This window comes from Lactuca saligna, chromosome 2, assembly GCF_052625555.1.
Source record: "Lactuca saligna cultivar CGN05327 chromosome 2, ASM5262555v1, whole genome shotgun sequence".
Taxonomy (NCBI): domain Eukaryota; kingdom Viridiplantae; phylum Streptophyta; class Magnoliopsida; order Asterales; family Asteraceae; genus Lactuca; species Lactuca saligna.
Window position 1 is genome coordinate 289,988 of NC_136418.1, and position 16,339 is coordinate 306,326.

The following is a 16,339-nucleotide window of genomic DNA, read 5'->3' on the forward strand; positions in this document are numbered from 1 at the left end:
TCGTGGGTTGTTTTCGGTTTTGCTAGGAAGCTCACCTGGTGACCTTTGGTTAAGTTGTTGAGCAAGTTGCCCAAGCTGTGTTTCTATATTGTGGATGGATGCTTGCTGGTTCCTGAGCATGGTTCTTGTTTCTTGGATAGCAGCATCATGGTCACTATGCCTTTTCTCGGAAGTTGCCACAAATTTAGTAAGCATATCTTCCAAGCTTGGCTTCCTTTCTTGCACCGGCTCCTCCTTTTGATAAAATCCTCTCCCTTTTTGTCTATACTTCTCCTCCTTGGCCTTCTTGTACTCTTCGTAAGGAAGCCAATCTTTCTTTTGTTTGCGCCAGTCCTCATCATATCGGTCACCGCTCGAATAACACGCTTGCGCCTTCTTGTTGCCATTCTCATCCAAATCGCAATCTCTAGTGAGGTGAGGTCCATTGCAGTTTTCACAACCCACCCGAATAGCATGGATAGTTTGATCCATTTTTTCCATTCTCCTATCCATGGTTTTTAACATAGCCATGACCGCGGATAAGTCTTCAGTAGCAGCATACGCGGCTCCCCTCGTGACATCATGCCTAGGGTTGTGGTATTCTCTAGAGTGTTTAGAGAATTCTTCAATCAATTCTTTAATCACCGGGGGTGGCTTCTTTGTAAGTGGGCCTTGCGAGTCTAGCAACTGTCGAGTTGTGACATTTACTCCATCATAGAAGATGGAAACTTCTTGCTGGCTGTTTAGATCATGGTGTGGGCAGTTTCTTAGCAGACTTTTGTACCTCTCCCATGCTTCATATAGAGACTCTCCAGCTTGTTGTTCAAAGTTTGCAATGGCTTTCTTCAATTTGGCTATCTTGGATGGTGGGCAAAAGTGATCAATGAATTCTTCCTTCATCTTGGCCCAAGTAGTGACTGATCCGAGGGGAAGTGACTTGAGCCAGTCTTTAGCAGCACCCTTGAAGGTTACCGGAAGCATACGAAGTAGTTGAGTTTCGCGGGTTACATTTGGAATATTGAAGCAATCAGCTACATCATTGACTTTATTCAAATGTTTGTAGGCATCTTCATGATCTTTCCCATAGAAAGGTATTTCCTTAAGTGAAGTTAGGATCTGACCTTTTAGCTCGAAGGTAGCAGTCGCGGGAATTGCGGGTTGCACAAGTCCCGGGCCATTGTCGTCGCACATCCTCTTCTTCCATTCTCCCATGGGGATTTCATCAATGTTAGCCATTGTGAACGCTAACTCTTCCTCCGACTCGGTTTCTTACTCGTACGTTGCCTCCTCTTCTTCCTCGGTCTTGTACCCAATATCTTCTTGAATTGGCTCCTCAATTATCAAAGAAGCGCTAGAAGCTCCTGATTTACTTCTCTTCTTTTTCCCAAAAACAGTCTTCAAGTTGGACAATGGTGATTTCTTTGGTGTGCTTGAACTCTCCACGTCCTTTCCTTTGTTTCTTTTCAATGCGGATTCGTGGTCTTCAAACGGGGGTACCAGTGGTGTGTTTGATCCTCTGGTCATGAAAAGCGTAAAAAGAACAAAAAGATTGTAAAAAAAAAAAGAAAATCTACTGCTGACTAAACTGCTACTCGCCGAGTAGGTGCGATTGCACTCGGCGAGTATCAGTGGTATTTCAAAAAAATTTCTAAGTTTTAAACTAAACTAAAACAGATACTAAAACCTAATTACTAATTACTAAATTGAAATAAATGAACTTTATGCAAGTAAACTCACACAAAGGATCGAAAAAATTAGGAATTAGCTTAATTATTTAGAACCGTTCCCCGGCAACGACGCCAAAAACTTGATGTGTGTAAAACCAACTAGTTTTATCCCTACTTTTAATTAATAAATTGAGCACACAAAGGCAGTGAACCTGTCTTTTAGTGGTATAGATTGATAAGTAAGGTATCGAACTCAGGGAACGGAAAATTAAACTAATAACTAATTTTAACTAAAACAAATAATAAAAGTAAAGGGTTTTTCTCTAGTTTTGCAAGACTAGAAACTTAGACAAACTAAATTAACTAATTAACTAAAGCAACAACTATTCACCAAATTTGATAAAAATGTTTCCATTTAGGTTCAACCAATTCACTCCTATGGTTATTTAAGTTTAAGGTAGATTAATTGCTATTGGTTACCAATTATAATAATTAGGTTCATGTTCATTACTCCTAACCCTTATACAATTAACTAATTTAAGCGTTGATCAAGTGTTTAAACTAATTAATTCCCTAGATTAATTATTTGGATTAAATAAGATTTGTAATGGTCAATTAAGTTATAAATTCAATTAACATCTTGTTGATGGTTTCTCAAACAAGCTCACACATTAATCTTCCTATTTTCTTATTAATCTTAATTTCATAATCATTACTTCTAAGCATATGGCTTAGTATTCACATAGACATATGAGGTTAACAATTAAGAGATGTTCATGCAACCTAATTGCCTTCCAATTAACAGAAAATAGTAGTGATTAATACATAAGGTTCTTTAACAAACTTAATTTAATAAATCACCAATAGACAATTAAGCAAAAATCAATAATCAAACCATAGGAGTCCTTTGGTATTCCCCAAACAGAAACAAAAATGAATTTAGCTCATAACTGCAGTAGAAACAAACATAAAAACAAATTTTACTAAAGCAAACATATTCAATTCCTAAGTCTAAGTGGTAGAATTAACCTAATTGCTTGAATTCTTCCAAATATTGAAGCTTAGGGTTCCTTAGCGTCTTCTGGGGCTCTTAGTCGCAGCTAAACCTTCAAAAATCGCCAGGAGTATGATCCCCTGAGATAAGGATTCGTATTTTATAGATATCCCAAAACAGGGTGTACTCGGCGAGTAGCAGAACCAACTCGCCGAGTAGGTCCATACTTATCCGTCTTGAATCAGCAGTTGTATGTATCTTCTGGAACATCCTCGTGTACTCGCTGAGTAGGGTCGATCTACTTGCCGAGTATATCACCTTCTTTCACTCTTTGATCTTCAATTGCTTCCCTTTTCTCCTTTTTACTTCCAAGCATATCTTTTGGACTGAAAACAAAATTCACAACATTTTAAGTACCTTTTGTCCACATTATTCACATAATTAATCAAAAATAACTAAGAATATATACTAAATAATTAACTAATTATGCACATATCAGTGCCCATTCATTATTGGGCCTCGTTGGGCCCAATGAGTTTCAGGTTGTTAATGGGTTGGTTAGTGGATTACCTTTAGACCTAAAGAGTGAGGATTTGGACTTAGATCTTAATGGGGTAATTGTGGATTTAGGTCCAATGTTAGATGGCGGTGCAACAACAACATCTATAGAGGCTGTTCATCTTACAGGGTGAATTTTCTCATTATACTTACCATGAGTGGTATCGTTGTGCGTTTGTGATGTCTTATGTGTTTATATTGAGTACTTTGATATCCTGCATTATGTCTATGTGATTTATGTTGTGTATTATTCTGTGCTTACTGAGTTAGGACAACAGGGTCCACCAGAGTATAGGACCGGAGGGTCCCACTGAGACACATTGACCGGAGGGTCTTATTGTGTTATGGCCTCGAGTGGCTAATGAGAGGTGTGTGATATTTTGGAGAACTCACTAAGCTTCATGCTTATCGTATTATGTGTTTCATGTTTTTCTTAGGATCGTGGGAAGGCACTGGCTTGATTGTACACACAAGTGAAAGAGTTATGTTTTGAGGATCCAGGATTTTAATAAAAAAATCATGGAGTTGTAAAATTGTAAATTAAATAAAAGAGATTTTTGTGAGCTGTGTTATGAGAATTATGGGAGTTTATATGAAAAAATTTGTTTGAAAAATTTACGGTGCTATAGTTACAATTCCCCCCACCCCCCCCCCCACACACACACATAAATTCAATTCTATCCTCAAAATCACTTATCGATCCTATTCTAGATGTAACCCTGTGAGGGTCCTTCAAATATGAATCCTTCGACGCAACTTCAAACCTAAAAAGAAAGAAGCAATTTATCGATCAATAATGATGAGTTTTGAGCATTCTAACACTTCCTAAGTGTACATGCAACCCTACTAAACCTTGGATCTATGTTTGTCTAAGATACATGCAAATAATTATTTTTCCAAGGTTCATATCCTAACTAGCATGGCATGGGGAACATGAATCAAATAAAGCTAGTAGAAGTACTTACCTTGTAGTAGTAGTTGATTGCTTTGAGTTTTAGAGCCTAGCACTAATAGTGTGAATGCCTCAAATGGAAATCACAAATCACCACAAACTTGGAACTTTGAGAGAATAGTCACTACTATCTTGAAATCGGCCCTCTTGCTTTACTCACCTCAACAAGTGTCAACTAGTGTGATTTCAAGAACCAAAGCCTCCTTTATATAGTATGGTGGATTAGGGTTACATCCATGTAAACCTTAATACCCATGTCTCTTCATTTCCATGAGATCCATGGGTTAAAGCTCCATGGAGTATCCATGGACTTTTCCATGCAAGCCTAGCCCATTCCAAATAATCATTAGCCTACACTATATAAATATAGAAGCCCATATTTAATTAGTAATATCTTTGATCTCTAAATTAATCCTAGATTAATTATAGATCAATACTAATTAAATAATATGATCTTATATCAATATATTAGAACTTATAGTATATTAATAAATCATAACTTGTACTATTCTCAAAAGATTATCCATAAATTGTTCGGGTGAAGTGCAACCCAAATGGACCATGCCGGGTCGGGTCAAGTACATACCAAATATAGTTATGGACTTAGACACTATATCCAACAGTCTCCCACTTGGATAAGTCTAATAACTATAGTTGCAAGTATGACTTCAGGAACCGATCAACAATCGTATCTTTTTAAACTCTGTTGAACTAGAATGCGCCTTTTTAGATAAGTGATCATATAATCCTCTGTTCAAGATATCAGCCGGAAAAATACATGGAACATGGTCTTACTTATTGTCCAACATTTGTTTCCCGATTTCCGATTTGTTTGACATAGAACTTAACTGAACACATCAATTTAGTTCTGACCGGGCCCGATACATAGGTCAAAACAAAATCATCGAGGGGCCCAGATATCAGCTTCTAATCCAAGAAGGAACATATAAACTTCGACTCATATGCTTGTTCTACCACTCATTGAATTATACATAAAGGCACGTTTTATAGCATCGAGTTACCAATGCGTTTTCGTACAATCAATGCATAACCAACTCGTAAGTAACAAATCATATCTTTAGGTTTGAAGACTTATATGATATTACCGTCTCACGATCACTCGAGATAAAATTCCATGAAGTGATTCCAGTGAGCGTGGGTTGAGTCCAATGCTCAGAACTTATGAGCACTCATGATTTTTGTAGCCATGTCCAACACCTTAGACCTCTGCAACCAATCATGATAGTCTTGATTCATACCTACTTCCGACATATGACCGATTGTGGAGGTTTGAATAACATGATATACCAAACGTAATTATTCTGGAAGTCAAAACATGCAAAAGAAATATAGTAAACGATCGACAAGAGATAGCAACACTTTACTCATAAATAAAACACCTTTTATTCATCATCTAATGTCAATTACACTTTACAAATTTCATAATTTATCTAACTACTAAAACTTATATCATCCTTCAGCCCTATGCTTCGAGCATGCTGGAGATGCTTAACCCTACTCAGTCCCTTCGTGAGGGGATCTGCTGGGTTCTCATCCGATGATACCCTCTTTGCCACGAGGATTCCTTCTTCTATTGGATGTCTGATGAAGTGATATTTTCTGTCAATGTGTCTGGATCTCCCATGATCTCTTGGTTCCTTGGCTAAGGCTACCGAACTATTGCTGTCACAGAAAATCTCCATTGGCTCCTTTATAGCTGGTACAACTCCAAGGTCTCCGATGAAGTTCTTTAGCCATATAACCTCCTTTGTTGCCTCGCTTGCTGCTATATACTCTGATTCACAAGTGGAATCAGCCACTGTCTCCTGCTTGGAACTCTTCCAAGTGATTGCTCCTCCGTTTAAGGTAAAGACCTAGCCTAACTGAGAGCGGAAATTATCCCTATCAGTCTGGAAGCTAGCATCACTATACCCTATAACTCTCAAGTCATCACTCCCATCGAGGGTAAGGACCCAGTACTTAGTCCTCCGCAGGTACTTGAGGATATTCTTTACCGCAGTCTAGTGTGCCTTTCCAGGGTTCCCCTGATACCTGCTCACCATGCTCAAAGCAAAAGCTACATCAGGTCGAGTACACGTCATAGCATACATGATCGATCCTACAGCTGAAGCATAAGGTAGTCGACTCATTTCTGCTATCTCAGCCTCAATACTAGGGCTTTGTGTCTTGCTCAATATGGCGTTACTCTGAATGGGTAACTCACCTTTCTTGGAATTATGCATGTTGAATCTTTTCACCACCTTGTCCAAATAGGTGCTTTGACTAAGTCCAATTAGTCTTTTACTCTTGTTTCTCAAAATCCTTATCCCTAGGATATAGGCAGCTTCACCAAGGTCCTTGATAGCGAAACACTTCCCAAGCCAGGACTTTACTTCCTGCAGGGTTGGGATGTAATTTCCTATGAGTAGTATGTCATCCACATATAGTACCAAAAAAACTGAATATGCTCCCACTAGCCTTGATATAGACACAAGATTCATCTTCACTCCTTGAAAAGCCAAATTCCTTGACTTTCTCATCAAAGCAAAGATTCCATCTGCGAGGTGCCTGTTTCAATCTATAAATGGATTTCTTGAGTTTACACATTCTATTGGGGTACTCTGAACTGACAAAACCCTATGGCTGAACCATGTAAACATCTTCAGCAAACTTTCCATTAAGGAAAGCGGTTTTGACATACATTTTCCATATTTCATAGTCATGAAATGCAGCAATGGCTAACAGAACCCTAATAGACTTTATCTTGGCCACTGGTGAAAAGGTTTCATCATAATCAACTCCTGGAGTTTGAGAATAACCCCTTGCTACCAGTCGTGCCTTATAAGTGTGTACATTACCATCCATGTCGGTCTTCTTCTTGAAGATCCATTTGCACCCAACTACCTTACGATCAGGTACATGGTCAACCAAGTTCCAAACTTGATTGTCATACATGGAATGTATCTCGCTATCCATAACCTCTTTCCATTTAGCAGCCTCAGGGCCTGCCATGGCTTCCGTGTAGCTGTTAGGCTCATCCAGACCTACTAGTGTCTCATCACTAATAAGTGTCTCACCTTCTGCAGTAATATGGAAACCATAGTAATGCTCAGGTGCATTCCTAACTCTCGTGGAATGCCTCAGAGTACAGATTCATCAATTGGCTCAACAGGAGTTTCCTCCTCAAGTTGAGGGCTAGCATTTGAAGTTCCTTCACCACTTGACTCTTGAAGTTCTTCAAGATCAGTTTGCCTCCCACTGTCTCCTTGTCTTATAAACTCTCTCTCTCGAAAGACTCCTCTTCTTGCTACAAAGACCACATTATCACTAGGTCTATAGAAGAGGTAACCAAAGGATCTTTGTGGATAGCCGATGAAAATACACCTCTCGCTTCGGGGTTCTAGCTTGTCATGAGTCTTGCATCTCACAAAAGCCTCGCAACCCCAAATCTTGATGTGGTCTAGTTTAGGTACTTTACCAGTCCACATCTCGTGAGGAGTTTTGGCAACTTTCTTTGTAGGGACTAGATTAAGGATATGGGAGGCAGTCTTTAAGGCATACCCCCAAAATGAGATTGGTAGCAAAGCTCGACTCATCATGGAACGAACCATGTCCAACAAGGTTCGATTACGCCTCTCAGCTACACCATTCAACTGTGGTGTCCTGGGAGGTGTCAATTGTGAGACAATCCAACATTCCTTAAGATAGTCGAGGAACTCTGAACTAATATACTCACCACCTCGATTGGATCGAAGCATCTTAATGATCCTGCCCAATTGATTCTCGACTTCCTGTTTAAATTCCTTAAACCTTTCGAAAGTCTCTGACTTATGCTTGATTAAGTAGACATATCCATATCTACTGTAATCATCAGTAAAAACAAATAATAACGATTAGCATCCCTTGTGGTATGTTTGAATGGTCCACAGACATCCGTGTGTACAAGGTCCAACAAACCTTCACTCCTCTCACAAGAACCTGTGAAGGGTGACTTTGTCATTTTTCCAAGTAAGCATGATTCGCAACTATCATCTGACTTTAGGTCAAACGACTCCAAGACTCCATCCTTTTGGAGTTGGCCTATACATTTCTTTCTTATATGTCCAAGACGACAATGCCATAGTGATGCTTTATCCAAGTTATTATTATTAATAGAATTAATACACAATACATTATTTCCTAAGTAATCAACCACATATACTACGCCATCACAAGGTAATGCTTTAAAATAAAGAACATTATTAATGAAAGCATCAATAGAACTAACTTCATTATTAAATGAAAAGGTAAACCCTTGTTTATACAATGCATTAAAGGAAATAGTATTTCTTACCATTTCTGGTGAATAACAACATTTATTCAAATCTAAATTTAACCCACTACTTAGCGACAAAGTATAAACCTCAATCTTGGTGACATGTGTAACTTTCCTATTCCCCATGATTAAGTTTATCCTTCCTTGCTCCACATTCTCACTTCTTCTTAGTCCCTGCAAGTCACAACAAATATGAATACCACAACCGGTATCAAGGACCCAAGAGTTAGAATTGGGTGAGTTATTAGAAATGATAGTGTAAATACCTACATGGTTGGGTTTAACTTTCCCATCCTTCACATCTTGCTGGTACTTTGGGCAGTTCCGCTTCCAATGTGCCTTTTCATGGAAATAGAAGCATTAAAACTCTTTTGGGTCAGAAGGAGTGATGAAACCTTTATTGGTTCCACTTGAAGAAGAGCCATCAAGGGTCCTAACCTTGGTACCCTTCGAAGAACTCTTTCTCTTCTTCCCTCGTCCTTTCCCAATTGCCAAGACAGGGGCAGAGTTGGTAGGAGTAGGAGTAACAATCGCCTTACCCTTAAGACCACTTTCCGCGGTCTTTAAGAGTCCTTGAAGTTTGATGAGTGTGACCTCTTCCTTGTTCATGTGGTATGTCATGCGGAATTGATCATAACATGAAGGTAAGGAGTGCAAAATTATATCTATTGCAAGCTCCTCCGGCAAGTTCACATTTAACTTCAGCAAACGGTCCACAAATCTTTGCATTTTCTGCATGTGGCCCGTGATGGGTTCACCATCCTTCATGCGTGTTGTTATCATGGAGGAGATGATTTCATACCTCTCTTGATGAGCACTTTGATGGTATCTTTCCATCAAGTCTTGGTGCATCTCATAGGGGTAGAAATCTTCATAGGATTTTTGGAGATCCGCGGTCATAGTGGCCATCATGATGCATGCCACTTTGGTGGCATCCCTTTCATGTGCCCTAAACTCAGTGATCTCTTGAGGAGTTGCAACTGTCTCATCAATCTCCTTAAGCTCCTTATCGAGAACATATTCTTTGTCCTCGTACCGGGTAATCATTCGGATGTTTCTGATCCATTCATTAAAGTTGGATCCATCAAAAGTGACTTTTCCACACAAGTTCATAAGAGAAAAGGAGCCATTAGGATTAGAGCCAGAAGCAGCAGTGTTTGCAGACATCTGAGAAGAATCAAGTTTAGTTTAGAAATAGGAATAGTCCTTAATAAAACACCCAAATGTAGTATTAAGGCTAGGACCCAATCACAATATATTATACTTAGAAGAGGTATGCCGTAATCTATGTAATAACATATTTGAAAGGTAAGTGAATGACGATTCACCAATTTCTACCAAAGTCAAAATATTAAAATATTTAATTTGGTTCTTAGAAACTCCTAGATTCTTTTAAGATTCAATGAAATTTTCAAAGGCATGTTTCAATCTCGAGTGTGCCCTCCAAGTTTTGTGACTGAGATGCCGAGGATCACAAAACGAGATGTGAACTAACCATGCAAATTACTTGGCACCCTTAATAAATTACCCCTCAATTGATGTGCTGGTTAACCACACACGCTCCATCGATACTAAGATAAATATTAAGTCACCCTTTACCTACCTTGTTAAGTCCAAGTTAGTGTGCCGGTTAACCACACATGCTCCACTAACGACTTAGACAAAGTGTAAAGTGTAATTTCATGGATTAGCACCTTATTCACATTTTTCCTAAAGTAACTTAGATTGGAAATTTAATAAAACATTTAGTTACTTTATAATATTCATCATACTTTTAATGAGAATTTATAAGTCCTTATCTTACCCGTTCGGCTAACGACCCTCTACTAGTCAAGCAAGCAGTGGGTGAGAGTGGACACCCATTAAGTTGCCATTTTATAGGCAACAACCTTATACCCACCTTATAGACTAGCTTCGTGAATGAGGCGTACTAGCGGTAAGACGACTTTGATCTTATACATACACACACACACACACACACACATATATATATATATATATATATATATATATATATATATATATATATATCTTATTAACTTATAATATTATAAATATAAGGGTTGAATTTTAACTTTTAAAATTCTAAGGGTTGGAACTAAAGTTTTAATATGACTTTCAATTTCTTGTAACTTATGAGTTAAATAGAGTAATAAAATGAAGACTCTTCATTTTTCTAACTCTTGTGTTTTTTTAATGGTTTTAATTCAAGTGTGACTCTTGGTTTTCCATAACTTGTGGACAAGTTATGGACTCCATCAAAACACATTATGATCAAGAATTAAACTACCACATAGGTTACGAATAATTCCTATGATCATCTAAACATCGTAAGATCAAGAACATGAATATGAACACTTTCATGAATCAAAAATTATACATAAAACTTTGTAATTTTGATAAAAAGTTGTTGTAAATGGATTAGCAAAGATATTACACCATCTAAAACAAGTTTTCAAGTACCAAAACAGTTTAGGGTAATATTTCTAGTCCATTTCCAGCAACTAAAGTCAAAAATCTGCACTCTGTCGCTCCTACTCGTCGAGTGCATGAACCTACTCGCCGAGTAGGTTGAAGATACACATGAACTCGACGAGTCCCCCCATGGAGTCGGCGAGCTCATCAGGCAAACAACAAGTTTTTAGACTTTTTCAACTATTTTGCATCAAGTATCAAACAAACAAGCCTAGGCTCTGATACCACTGATGGGCTTTGAGCATTCTAACACTTCCTAAGTGTACATGCAACCCTAATAAACCTTGGATCTATGTTTATCTAAGATACATGCAAATAATTATTTTTCCAAGGTTCATATCCTAACTAGCATGGCATGGGGAACATGAATCAAATAAAGCTAGTAGAAATACTTACCTTGTAGTAGTAGTTGATTGCTTTGAGTTTTAAGGCCTAGCACCAATAGTGTGAATGCCTCAAATGGAAATCACAAATCACCACAAACTTGGAACTTTGAGAGAATAGTCACTACTATCTTGAAATCGGCCCTCTTGCTTTACTCACCTCAAAAAGTGTCAACTAGTGTGATTTCAAGAACCAAAGCCTCCTTTATATAGTGTGGTTGATTAGGGTTACATCCATGTAAACCCTAATACCCATGTCTCTTCATTTCCATGAGATCCATGGGTTAAAGCTCCATGGAGTATCCATGGACTTTTCCATGCAAGCCTATCCCATTCCAAATAATCATTAGCCCACACTATATAAGTATAGAAGCCCATATTTAATTAGTAATATCTTTGATCTCTAAATTAATCCTAGATTAATTATAGATCAATACTAATTAAATAATATGATCTTATATTAATATATTAGAACTTATAATATATTAATAAATCATAACTTGTACTATTCTCAAAAGATTATCCATAAATTGTTCGGGTGAAGTGCAACGCAAATGGACCATGCCGAGTTGGGTCAAGTACATACCAAATATAGTTATGGACTTAGACACTATATCCAACAAATAATTCCCTACAACATTGTTAATCGACAAGAGAAGATCTCATTTTTTAGTCCCTAACCTTCAGGTCCCGACATCATGGACAAACTTCAGGTAATTGATCCACCTCATTTATAGTCATGCTACCCAAGACGTCTAACCCATCTTGGCCTTGAATCGATCATCAATATTCGAATAAGGAACATCATCCCACATCATAGCTGCTGACATAACATACTGACACATTAGTGAGAAATCCTTACAAAACTTAGCAGACAAGGCTAAACCATCCTTTATATCAATTATGCTGATCGAAATCCACAGATTTTATCGATCCTAGATCTACTCGTCCAACTGCCACTATAATAAGCTCAATGAAAATGCATTTGCATATGGAATCCCAACGATCACATACACAACTAGACCACGATCCTACTTGGCTACAACAACCCTGATTAGCTATCTACTTACAACACTCAAGCTCACCCATGATCTACTAACCAACAACAATACTTAGGCCTACCCCCGATCCACTAACCAACAACACTCGAGCTGACTCCCAATCCATTAACCAACAACAACACTCGGGACTACCCCCGATCCACTAATCAACAACAACACTTGGGTCTACCCCCGATCCACTAACCAAAAACAACAATCGGGCCTACCCCCGCTCCACTAAACAACATCAAGACTTGGCTCAACAAGACTTAATTAATCCTAATAGGTCTTCAGGCCGTGACTCAGACCTCCAAGCCACAATAAAACAAGAACAGACAAGGTAGCCCTCATCACCTCCCTCAACATGGGCTCCTTGCTCCCTAGAGTCTAAAGCACAAGCACGCCCAACATATGATGCTATCAAAACTAAAATTGATACAAATTGAAGGGAAATCCAATAGCTGATGAAGATCATGATGTGAAATCAGAAGATTCAGTAGTTGCATAGAAGTCTTGAACTTGGAGAAATTCGACTGAGAACCGAACCTTGGTAGAAGATCGTCCAGCTAAGAGGTTTCACTCTCCCCCACTTGAGATATGGTAGAGTCTAAAAACTACATGATCCTTTGATACTCAGACTAACTTGAACTCTACCACTTGATCCCAACTACGGATATCCACATATGCAGGAGAATCTGATCCCACACAACATTCAAAATTTCCATCTTGCATACAATCGAGGAAAAGGATAATCAATTAATTCATAACTAGAATAAACATAGATAATTAAGATAATTCAATTCAACTAGTCATTCAATATTACAACTAAACTTTGAAACACAAACAAGAATTATAGATAATTACTATTACAACAACAATTGATAAATAGAAGAACTGCCAACTCAAATCTGGATCCTCGGAACATCGGTCATCCCATGTCGACCGTCGGGTAACTGTCAAGCTAGGGGTGTAGATCCAACATCTCACTGAAAACGAGAAAAGGACAATGAGATCTAATGTGCCCTTCCTAGCCCTAATGAAAACAAAATCACGCACTCCGCTTGCAATCTTTACCAAAATAACCCTCCTCGCCACACCTGTGACATACAAAAGATCAACATCTCCCTCCAACTAATCCCAAACTCCGCCTGGTGGACTTGGAGAGTTTCGCTATAAGGCTGGGATTGAATCGGATCTAGACAGTGCTCCCTCGCTTGGGTCTCTATCTCAATTTCTCACCTCCTCGTGACATCCTGAAGCTCGGAGAGAGTACAATGTAACAACATTATTTTTCAAGTATTTTAATATCCCTTGTATCTTTATTATTAATGCACTTTTGGTTCCTTGGAAGAAAAGTTTCACAAGTTCGGCCGTACACTGGCACTTCAGCGAGACTCCAAAACCCTAATTTCGCAATTTCTCCCTATATAAAGAATATTAAACTCTCTTTTGGTCACCCTCATCGGCCTCCAAACCTTCCCTAAACCTTAATCCCAAGTTTGAGTGTCTGTGTGAGCCTTTCAAGTTCATTTGGGTGTTTTGGTGCATTTAGTGGAAGAAAGAAGCTAGATAAGAAGAAGATGGTGTTAGCAAGCTTATAGATCCATAAAACTTCCCTCCTTGTGCATCATTTTCAGGTATATAGTTTGTACCATGAAAAGACTTTCATTAGATCTTCTTATTTGAAGTTTTCTAAGTTTTTGTCCCGAAAGATTGCACCTTTATGAGTTTGGGTCACTCCAAGGGTTTGTAGTTGTCCTTTCATAAATTTTGGGACTTGTAGATGCATAAAAATGATAGATTGATCACTTCTTTTGGTTCACGCATGAACTATATAGCTTAGAATGTGTTGGGAAATTATAGATGTTGGTTTGGGACTTTTACAACCATGCAAAGGCTTAAAGTAGATAATTTTATGGTTCAGACATCTTGGAATGACCATATATGTGTTTTGGAGTAATTTTATTAAGGGTTTAAGACACAAGTTAGTAGGAATGGGATTAGACTGAGTAAGTTGGGCGTAAAGCTGGCTATGCCCCCATGTAGCCGGTCCAAGCCCCATTATTTCGTTGGTCCGAGTTGTACGCCCCACATAGGTTGTGGTACGCTCAATGTATGCGTTGAATGTTGACTTTTGTTAACTTTGAACATTGGTCAAGATTTAGGGGTTTTGGATCATGTGAAGGGGAAAAATGGTCCTTTTTCCCTTAAAAGGTTTACTCGTGGGATTTGGACTCGCGAGTGAGTTTTTAGACCTTAATTATTAATTAAGGTTAATTATTTTGTTGACTAGGCGGAGTCTAGATCTGGCAGTTCGGGTGCTAGTTTTGGTGCCATCATTATCAGGTGGGTCTCCTCACTTATTCTTACCTATATGGTAGGGTAGCTGTATATATGATGACTAGTTGCTTCTACTTATTATGATTATGTTATGCTATTTATATGTGATAGAGTCTGCTGATAACCAACCAAGGTTGTTAATTAACCCATCGGGAATGCTGTTAGCCCATCAGGACTGCTGATAGTCCTTAGGGTTGTTGACAACCCATAGTTGTTCATGTATAATGTGTTTTACGTTTCATCATGGAGAAATCACTAAGCTTTATGTTTACAGTTATTGATTTATATGTGGCAGGTACTTCACAGGACCGTGGGAAGGAAAAGGTCTGATTGTACACATGTGGTGGGGAATTTACTATTGGGACATGTTTATGAAATATGATAATTATGATATTGGTTTTTTTTTGGGATAATATGTAGTTGATAACTTGATTGTGGAAATCTGTTTTTGGTAATTTAAGAAAATTTGGTCTAAAATTTGTGGTGTTACATACAATATCGATGTGTAGACACAAACTACCGAATATATGTCTTGAGCATGCTCAAGTACCGAGTCATTTCAGACTGCAGCGAAGTAGAGAACTTATGACTAAACAAAGCCCTCTCAGTGAATATATTAATGCTCTCTATCATCAAATCAATCATTTGTCTCAGATCCAGGTACTCTTGGGCTAGTCTCTCCCACTCCAATAGGGGAACATATCTCGCATGGAACATCTCTGAGAATTGTCCCCGAGTAACCGTAGCCCTCTGCTCAGGAATGTAACCGCCAATCACCATCCTCCACCAATCCTTTGCCCCCAAACTAAGAAGGTTTAGGGCACACTTGACCTTCTAGTCTGCAGGGCAAGAACATGTGAAGAAACAACCCCCCACATCAGATACCCACCTCATCGCCACAATCTGGTCCTTGAACCCATTAAACTACTGGGGCTTTATATTGTCGAAGTTCCAAGACTGGAAGGCTTTCTCCCCTTGAACCCTTACAGTAGCAACAACTGTGGTAGTTGCTGAAGCAACAACCTCAAAAAGTCCAGCATAGCGATCATCGAATAGCTCAATCATGGCAGTCTTGACCAAATAAAACAACTATGGATTAGCCTCCCTGATCGCATCATCCACTCCTACAACAATGATCTCACGAATCTCTTCCTCACTCATACCTGCTCTCCCAATATTTCCAGCTCCTACTCCTGAACCTTTAATAACCACCATACTGAAAATATACCAAGAAAAGATCAGACATCACAACTTAGTGCTCAGCGCACCAGACCCTAATTGTAGCACCTGGTTCTTGGCACGTATTTCCTTTTATTTTTATCTAAGTGTTTTGCATTTTTGGCCTTGGACTCAACGAGTTGAAGGACCAACTTGCTGAGTAGAAGCGGGACGGAATGCAGGATTTAAGTGATGGACTCGTCGAGTCGGGTCCGGGACTCGAAGAGTAGGATTTGGCTGGACAAAAACCCTAATATGAGGGTTTGCACCCTATTTAAGCAACCTTATACAGCCTCCATCGTCCCTTATGCTCCCAGAAACCCTCTATAGACAACACTAGTCATTGTTGAAGTAATATAAGTCATTTTGGTGGGTTTTGGTGTTGGGGGTCTAAGAAGGAAGGAGAAGAACTTGAGGA

At 38.7% G+C, this 16,339-nt stretch overlaps 1 non-coding gene across 1 annotated transcript; it reads left to right on the forward strand.

Moving 5' to 3' along the window:
• The first annotated feature begins 724 nt into the window (after positions 1 to 724).
• Positions 725 to 831, forward strand: LOC145033143 (small nucleolar RNA R71). Its single transcript, XR_013677382.1, has one exon. It is a non-coding gene; the product is annotated as a small nucleolar RNA R71 (small nucleolar RNA).
• Positions 832 to 16,339: the final 15,508 nt, after the last annotated feature.